Genomic DNA, 8,705 nt, shown 5'->3' with positions numbered 1-8,705 from the left:
TTGGCCTTATGTATTTTTCATAAATTGATATAAAACATTGGATTAAAATGTTCATGATGTTTATGTTTATGATAATTCAAGTCGCAAAATGGGGGTCATAGCTTTACAATGGCATCCAAAGATGAAACTGATAAATTGTATTTTTTGTGTCCATAGTGAGTTGTCCACACACTTTAACACACCAAAAATACACAGCATGGGCCAGCCACAGTGTCTTTACTTTGACCCTCTTTGTGCATTGCTTTTATACTAAGCTATCATATTTTTGTTTGTTTTTTTTTCTTTTTCCTTCCCCCCCCCCATTTTAGGCGTCCGTAGCTTAGCAGGGGGGCGTAGAGAGTACGGTAGGTCTGGTAGGGAAACGCTTTATTATATCTTTTTTTATATGTTGTTAATACATTTTTTCCATTCATTTTGTCCGACTCATAAACATTTTCCACTTGATAAAAATAAGATATATCATATAAGTTGAAGATGGTGTCATACTCACACTAAGTATGTATAATACATTTAAATGTCTTCATCTGTTTTCACACTGAATCCAGTGGAATTTCCATGATTATGTACTAGTCCTGGATGATGAGTTCAACAAACCAAAAGAACAAAAACTGTTGACTACTGTCCCACATGTTGGCCTTGTGTTAGCACACTGCCATTTATATGTACAGTATCTATTGAATTTGATCTTAGTGAGACATAAGAATAATTGTTCCATTTAAAATATCTTCTGTGAAACTGGAACATACCTTAACAGAGATGTGCATGATACCGTTTACAAATTCCATAAAACTGTTTATGTTGTTTGTTTTATGTTATGTTTTAATATTAATGTTCAGTTGAAATTCATTGGTATTAGTAGTGATTCACCCTCTTGCTTTAGCCATTTTACACATTTTCTTTAAGCGTACAGAGTGGAATAAATTCAGCACACAATACTGTGTCTTTTTAAATATCCTGGCATGCAGCAAGGCAGGTTATGACCAACATAACAGCTTTGTTCTACAAACCACCACAAATCAATGCTGCTTTTAGATAATATCATCAATGTGAACAAGCCACAGTTGTTAAACACCTTTGCAGATTTGTAGCAAAGTCAGTTGCTTTCAGTAGTTGTGATTTTGACACTGATGGCATTTTTAATTAAGCATGCTCTTCAACAACAACATCATTTTTAAACGAAGGATAAATACTAGTAATAGTCAAACATTGAAGTGGGTTAATTTTGGAGTATATTACTTTCAAATTTTAGATTTAACAAGTAATACAAAATACACACATAAATTCACACAAATATGGCTCCAAATCCCCTCCCTGTCTCACCTACATACAAACTGAAAGAGGATCGTATTCAAAAGGAGTCAGTATTAGTCAATTAAAATTGAAAAAGAAAAAAATAAATGAACATATAAATAAATACAACATAAAATAACAAGAGACAATGTAGCAATCCTAGCTTATTCAGATGACTAATGATGTATCAGTTCTGATAACATTTTTATATCAAATCTGATACAGGCGTTGGCAAGGTGTCCATATAAGTCACATAGGGTTGCCAAATCTTTAGAAAGGTATTGTGTTAATTTCTGAGAGAATATGTGATCTTTACAAGTAGAATGCAACTATTAATTTCCAAAACCCATTTAGCTATGAGGAGATGTGAATCAGACTTCCATGTCATTGCTATACACCTCCTGGCAATGCATAAAGCTATTTCTAAAAACTTTTTTGAAAGTTTCTTGAATGAGCACTAATGGTTGTAAGATTCCCCAGTAAGCAAATTTGCGGATCCAATGGGAAGACAAATCCTGTAAGTTTTGTCAGAAGATGTACTACAAGATACTAAGTTTGTATATGACCAGGTGCAATCCAAAAATGAGCCCTCCACTATACCACATCTAAAACACATATTTGATAACTCAGGTTTGTATTCATGCAGTCTCTGTGCTGTGAAATAGAGTCTTGGGTTAATTTTGTAGGTGGTGGCCGATTGATTGAATAGTAAACACAATCACATGGTTGTAATCTACACAAAATCCTACATAGTACAGTATTTACTGGGTATTATATCGTATATGGCGGTTGATTATTAATAATCTTACACAGATGGTCTTGAGCATGTAATTCTCTAAACAAAAAAAAAACTATACTATGTAGGATAAAATCTTATTCCAAAAATTATGAAATAATAATAATAATAATGAAATATTTTTATTTGGTGGAAAAGTTTGGCAAAGCCACTGCTGGACACTAACAAAGTTACTGTAATGGCCCTACTAGCAGCAGAGGTCTTGGATGGTCATGTCCAACGGTCTGTCACTTGTTTGGTCTGTCCCAACACTCTGGTTCAGAAGCACATATTAAAGATATTAAAAATTGTGTTGAGACTCAGGTCCCCAAAGGACGAATGTTTTTGGTGAACCCACATCTTTTCCTGTAGTCCCACTGCAAAGCCAAAGTCCCAAAGAGAATGAACTCTTTACACTATGGAGAAAGCTTTATTGTAGTGCCACCATCCAATATCATATTTTAATGAATCATTTTTTATAAATAATAAATATTTAATTTAACAGGCAGCTTACACTAAAATTTCAGCAGATTAAATTCTTCCAAGAGAGCGAACGCTTGCTTAATTTAAATGACACTTTGGCTTTCACTCTAGTGCCACATTCAAGACAAACTTTTCTCTTTTGAAACTCTCTTCTGGTCAGGGTTTAACAATAGAAAAATGAAAAAATATGTGCTTTGTTCACACTTTCATATCATAATGTACAATGAACATCAAGCCTCTAGGGCCTGCTGCCGGCCTTTTTTTTTAAGTTACTTTGACTTTTTTTTAATCTGAGGAGTTTTTGGAAAAGATTCACTTTTTGGCGCATTTGTTTGGGATGCCAAACACTGCCTCATCAATGGAGTAAAGGCAATGAAAAGAGAGTTTGTTGAAATGATACTTTGAGGTCATTGATTTGTATTGGTTTGTTGTGATATATCATACATAAAAGGTTAATTCACCTTGCATCCATGGGGGCATCACCACTGTATGTATATATGTATGTGGCTATGAACAACATGTTTGTTTTATTGTACAGCTCTCAAAAAAGGGCTACAACTACAACTACCAACTTTTTAAATTTTGTAAATCCAGCAGATTCAGCTGGGATTATTGACCTATACACACCCTAAAGTCCTGCTAGTTGTCCACTGTCAAATCACCCATTCATTCATTCATTCATCCATCCATCCATCAATCCATCCACTCATCCATCTTTACAAACCACCAGTGCCATGCTCAAGCTCAATCCTTGGCGTGAGGAAAAATCTTCACAATAGTTGAGCCTTGTATAGTAACACTGGTAAGAAAAAGAATCAATTCCCCTTATTCTCTTTATTGGAAAGAGCAATGTTCTTCTTGCTAAACAAAGTAATTTATTAAGCCTGTGCAGATTTATAGGAGGGATTTATTTTGAACAAAAATGTTCAAGAGTAATTTCAGACTATTTCAGTACACAAGTAAGATAACTGGTTAATACTTAATCCCAGAGTCCTTCACTGAATAGACATTTTTACTGATGCAATGCAAGATCTACAGTAATCGTCTATGTAGATGTGTGTCATTTTTACATTAAGGATGTTCTGATTTGTCTGGCTATATACAAACTACATGGGCTTTGTGAAAATGTTACATTTATGCAATTTTATAAAATAGAAGAACTTGTTTTTCCATATATATACACTCACTGCTCTGACAGCCAGTATACCAAGTTGTTAAGGAGAGAGATACTGATTGTATTGTAATGGTATGAAGTTGTCGACTGTGTTTTTTAGGCTTTAGACTACTAATGATCTTGCAATATAATTAGTCAGATGAAAGTAATAGATAATTTTCCCAGTACCCTTGCGAAGATGGAGTGAGGCTAGATAGTAACATTGTTCTTAAAATTAATACATTCTGGAGTTTACTGAGAGACTTCACATTCACGTTGTTACATCTTCAGCCCCCATGCTCATGTACGTAGCTCGTCAGTCATTGCACATCATTAAGCCACAATCCACCCTGACCTGAGTAAGAGCAGCCTCTTTGCCAGTCTCAGTCCACAACTATGGCAAGGACGGCCTGGCACAAATGGAGGGAGTCGGATGGAGAGGAGAGAATGTCAGAACTTTTGCAACGATTTTTCTGAAATTTAAGTCTTGATCACAAAGGAGCAAAAGGTTTGAGAGGTCTTGTTGAAAAAACACGAGTGAAGGTCTGTTAAATATTCTCTGCACTAAAACTATGATGATATGATGATATTAAGTCACACTTTACATAAAGTCCAAGTAAGTAATATAGTTTTATAGTACCTACAATTCAACTACATACCTGTAGAGCAAAGTGTGAACATGACAAGTGATTATAATTAAATGTTCCTTTAATAATGTGTGATTATAATTACTGTATATTCCAAGTCCAGTACTGTACTTGCACTTCATATAAAGTGTGACTTAAGCTCATGCAGCCAAATATAAAGAGATTTAAAGGCAGTAAACGGGCTTTTAGTGTGGTTGTCATAACCATTCAGTATAGATTTGAAAAACAAGAATGTGAAAACTGAAACTTCAAGAAGCTCCACGTGCTGCAGTACAGCATGTGACTATTTTCAAGATACTATATTGTTGTAGAAAAAGGAATAGACTGTCTTGTTTTTCAGTTTAAAAATATGTTCTTTGTCTGGGTCTCTCAGTCCATTTCGTCTAATTTTCTGTGTTATCCTTCTGTCTAAATCTAATTTCTGTTAGAACTAAAAAAAACAAAAAAAAAAGAAAGAGAGAGAGACAGACAGAGACTTAAGTGTTCCAACTGAAGCTCATGTTTGTGGTATTTTCTTCCACATGTGGAGTGGCTAATTCAGTAGTTTATTATAATGACTGTCTCTTCCTCTCAGTTTTTGTCTGTGCATGACATTTTTTGTTGGCCTTATGCTCAAAATATTGTAATGTTCTGTCAGGAGATACTATTGTGCTGCTGAAAAACCAAATTAAATATTTCTATATTAAATTTTTCTCTTTATAATTTTCACTGATGGGAAAAGTAAATTATCCTGCCATTTTGAATTTTAATTATTGATGATTAATTGGAATTAAATAGATCAATTTCATTAAATCCAAAATTTCTAAATTTTACTTGATTTTCATACTTGTGTTTTGATGATTTCTGCTGTTTGTCTTATACATGTATACATTATAATAAGGTGTAGCCGTCTGTTCTCAGATTCAGATGATGCATGTTATCTCATGTTGTCTTTACTAGTGCATTACTGACTTGCAGATTGAGCCCAGCCTGATAAGTATGGACTGATCTTTAGATCATGATACACGGGCAAAATATTCAGTGAATGTGGATGGGCAAAATTCCCAGCAACTTTGGCAAACATTAATTTGCTGATTTTCCATTTTGTTTGGTCCATTTTGGGTCATTTTTTGCCACTCCCTTGTTTTCAGTGTGATACTGTTAGTGGTATAGGCAGGGAGTAATAAAAGTAAACGAAAATAAAGTCTGGACAAATAGAGATTCAAATGTTCCAGGCCATAAAAACCTTGTTCATCAGACAATCAAACAAGGTTAAGGAAACTACTGAGGGAATAGTTGACTGTGAGCATTGCCCATCAAGTTGCAAGTTGTGTCAGTATCATAAAATGCATCTTGAGACAGACACACAACTAATGCTGGATAATGAGTGTTACCCTGAAATCAGCCTTTTCCCCTGACTTTTTTATTTACCTTTTGAAAAGACACCTGAGGCACAAATGAAGTTAGTTGCAATAGGACTTCAAATGTAAATCATTCATATTACACTGTTACTGGCCAAGTGCAGTTCCTCAGAGTTAGATTACCAACTCTGCACATTCAACATTACAGAAAATACATTTCTGTGACCCATTTTTAACACTGCATATCCAGCATATCTGTGTTTCTCTCTTTTCCTGCCTGTTAGGATTGATTGACTTAACAACTGTATTAGCAAAGAGAAAATATACCTGTAAATATTTCTAATGAGCTTTAGACGTCTTGGAGTCAGTTTTGGTAGGTATGTAAATATGATTCACAGTATGTGTGCATTATTCTGTTCCATACCTGCATCTGCCCTCTATAACTGGTGTCGCTTGCTCCTTGCAGGGATTCAGTTTCGTCTCCCTACTTCCTGCAGCGTGGACCGCGCTCAGCCACCCCCAGGTACCAGGCTGTCTCCATCTCTTTTCCTTTCATCCATACTAGCACTTATCTATTGCAAACTACATTTCAGTTGCAGTCATACATCCATGGGTGTAGCAACAGGGGTCCAGCTATTTTTGTTTAAAAAAAAAAAAAGGAGGAGAAAAAAGAAAAGTAAATAAAAGAAAAGTGTAGCACAATCTCTTTCTGGTAAATACTGTGAATACAACAGTACAACTTCACTGTTTGAACATAAGCGTTTTTTTTAGTTGAAACAATTACTCAATTAAGTCGATAAGTGCATCTATGGAAAATTAACAATAATAATTTCAGTAATGTTTAAAGCAAAAATACGAAACGTGCGTTGGTATCAACTTCTAAAATACCAAGAAATTCTGCTTTTCTTTGTCAGGAAACTGAATATCTTTCGGACTGTTGGTCCTACAAAACAAGCAATTTGAATTTGTCATCTGGGATCTGGGAAATTATAATTTATTAATTAATCTTTTTTTTTTTTCATGTTACTTTTCATCTGTGCTTCTATTGCCTCCTTCTAATTAAAATGATCTGTTCTAAAAACCTATGGTGTAGATATTAAATACTCACCTCTTGCAGGGTTGAAAGGTGGCTCTGAGGAGTTTGTAGCTTGATCCTTTTGCAGAGCGGAAGGTGCAGGTATAACTAGCGTCAGATAACTTAACGTCAGTTAACTTCGTTCACAGTAAACGTTATGGATTCCGTGGTTAACGTTAACCGGTTCCACGGTGAAAAAAACTTATCAAGACGTCCATATAAACTTTTCAGACCACTTCAGCATCATTTACACTATTATGTCCGTCCTTAAACTCGGCATGTTCCAAACACTCGTAATTACAATAATACAAAATATGACAGTTAGTTAACTCTAGCTTAAAACCCATTAGCTTATCTTTGTCGTTGTTTCGGGTTTCAACGGTTTTAAAATGAAATATATCAATATATCAAATAAAGGTACATAAAAACCTGTCCAACCACGCCATCAGCTTTCTTCTGTTCATTCCTAAGCTCGGCATGTTCCAAACACTCGTATTTTCTACATTAATACAAAATATAACACCAGCTAAGTTTCCTTAGCTTTTTCTGCCACTTAATGGTAAGCCTTTTTTTTCCTAGGATGGCGAAGTGATGACCCACCCTACTCTGCCTCTGATTGGCCAGTACTCGTTGTTTGGGTTGGTTAGGTGTAGTCATAAGGAGTGATATTGGTTAGGATTTGGGTGAGAATATCAGGGTAAGCCAATCAGAGGCATAGTAGAGCGGGCCATCACTTCACGCCATCCTAGGGAAATAAAAGCCTTGTTTCTGGTTTCAACGGTTCAATAGTGAAATATGTCAATGTATCCAAAAAACTTGTCTAACCACACCAACAGCATTTTTCTGCTCATACCTAAGCTTGGTACGTTCCAAACATGTAATTTCTACAAAATTAAAAGATTGTTACAGAGTCTGTTTGCGGCTACAGTGCCATGATATGCGTCGTTTTGGTGTATGCAAAGCAACTGCATGCTAGCTTGACGTTGGTCGCGCGGACTACTAGAGCGCCAGAAGTAGCGTTGAAGAGACCAGCAGACCACTCACAAACGGAAGCAGTGTATTTAGCTTATTTTGACATATGTTGGTGAAAATGTATGTATTTGAAACATAAGGAGTATATGAAAGGTGAGAGAGAAGAGGTAAATTCTGCTGCCGGAGTGGTTTGAGACGTTTATAGGGACGATTTGTTATTTCCACCGTTTAAGTCCAGCAACTGCAGTGATGAACTAAATATAACTAAGTTTTCGCTGAACTATTCATTTAATCAACCTGGGTGTGGAATTCAGTCTATAATCCACTTAAATACAAAGCTTGATAAGCACTGCCCTTCCGAAGTATTTAACATTTAATTTCAGGTTTTAATACCTTTTTTTTTTTTTTTTTTTTTTTTTTTAGAAATGTTCACAAAAGTACACTTAAATGCTGTAGAGCTGCTGTTAAGTATTTATTTTTCGATTAATTGAATCAATTTGGTACAAAATGTCTGAAAATAGCTAAAAGTAGCCCATCACAAGTTTCCAAAGGTGACATCTTCAAATTCCTTGTTTTGTCCAACCAACAGTGCAAAACTCAAACATATTCAGTGTACAATGATATAAAACAATGGAAACAATTTAAAACTCTGGATTGAAAGAATGGTAGACATTTGAGCTTGATACATAACTTAAATGATTATCAAAGTAGGCTAGTTGTCAATTTATTTTGTTGAATGACCAATCGATTTATCAACTAACTGTTTCAGCCATATTGCACTGCTCCCCAGCCGTTCTTATTGGCCTTGTGTCATGCCCACTTTGATTCATCATGGAAGTTGCTTAAGAAAGTTTAGATGGCAACAGGAAGCAACCAGACTGCATAGTTGGTGAAGAGAGGGATTACATGAGTATAAAATGTAGATTTGTTATTTTGTGTTTTGATGCTGGAACATGTCCCTGCTTCTGAG

The 8,705-nt window shown here is 35.3% G+C and overlaps 1 protein-coding gene across 3 annotated transcripts in view; it reads right to left on the bottom strand.

Moving 5' to 3' along the window:
* LOC122999687 (cytospin-A-like) overlaps positions 1 to 7,329 on the bottom strand; it is a 93,491-nt gene extending 86,162 nt beyond the window's left edge. The window contains exons 1-3 of one of the 3 annotated variants that reach the window (XM_044376817.1): positions 7,185 to 7,329; positions 6,797 to 6,871; positions 6,113 to 6,321 (exon numbers count right to left, since the gene is read on the bottom strand). The gene's annotated coding sequence lies outside the window, so the exon portion shown is untranslated. The remainder of the gene's footprint in view (positions 1 to 6,112; positions 6,322 to 6,796; positions 6,872 to 7,184) is intronic. The other 2 variants (XM_044376821.1, XM_044376820.1) reach the window with 2 other exon arrangements.
* Positions 7,330 to 8,705: the final 1,376 nt, after the last annotated feature.

The sequence above is a fragment of the Thunnus albacares genome, chromosome 16 (assembly GCF_914725855.1).
Source record: "Thunnus albacares chromosome 16, fThuAlb1.1, whole genome shotgun sequence".
NCBI classification, from domain to species: domain Eukaryota; kingdom Metazoa; phylum Chordata; class Actinopteri; order Scombriformes; family Scombridae; genus Thunnus; species Thunnus albacares.
The sequence above is the reverse complement of the archived record's forward strand: the minus strand, read 5'-3'. Positions and strand labels throughout refer to the sequence as shown.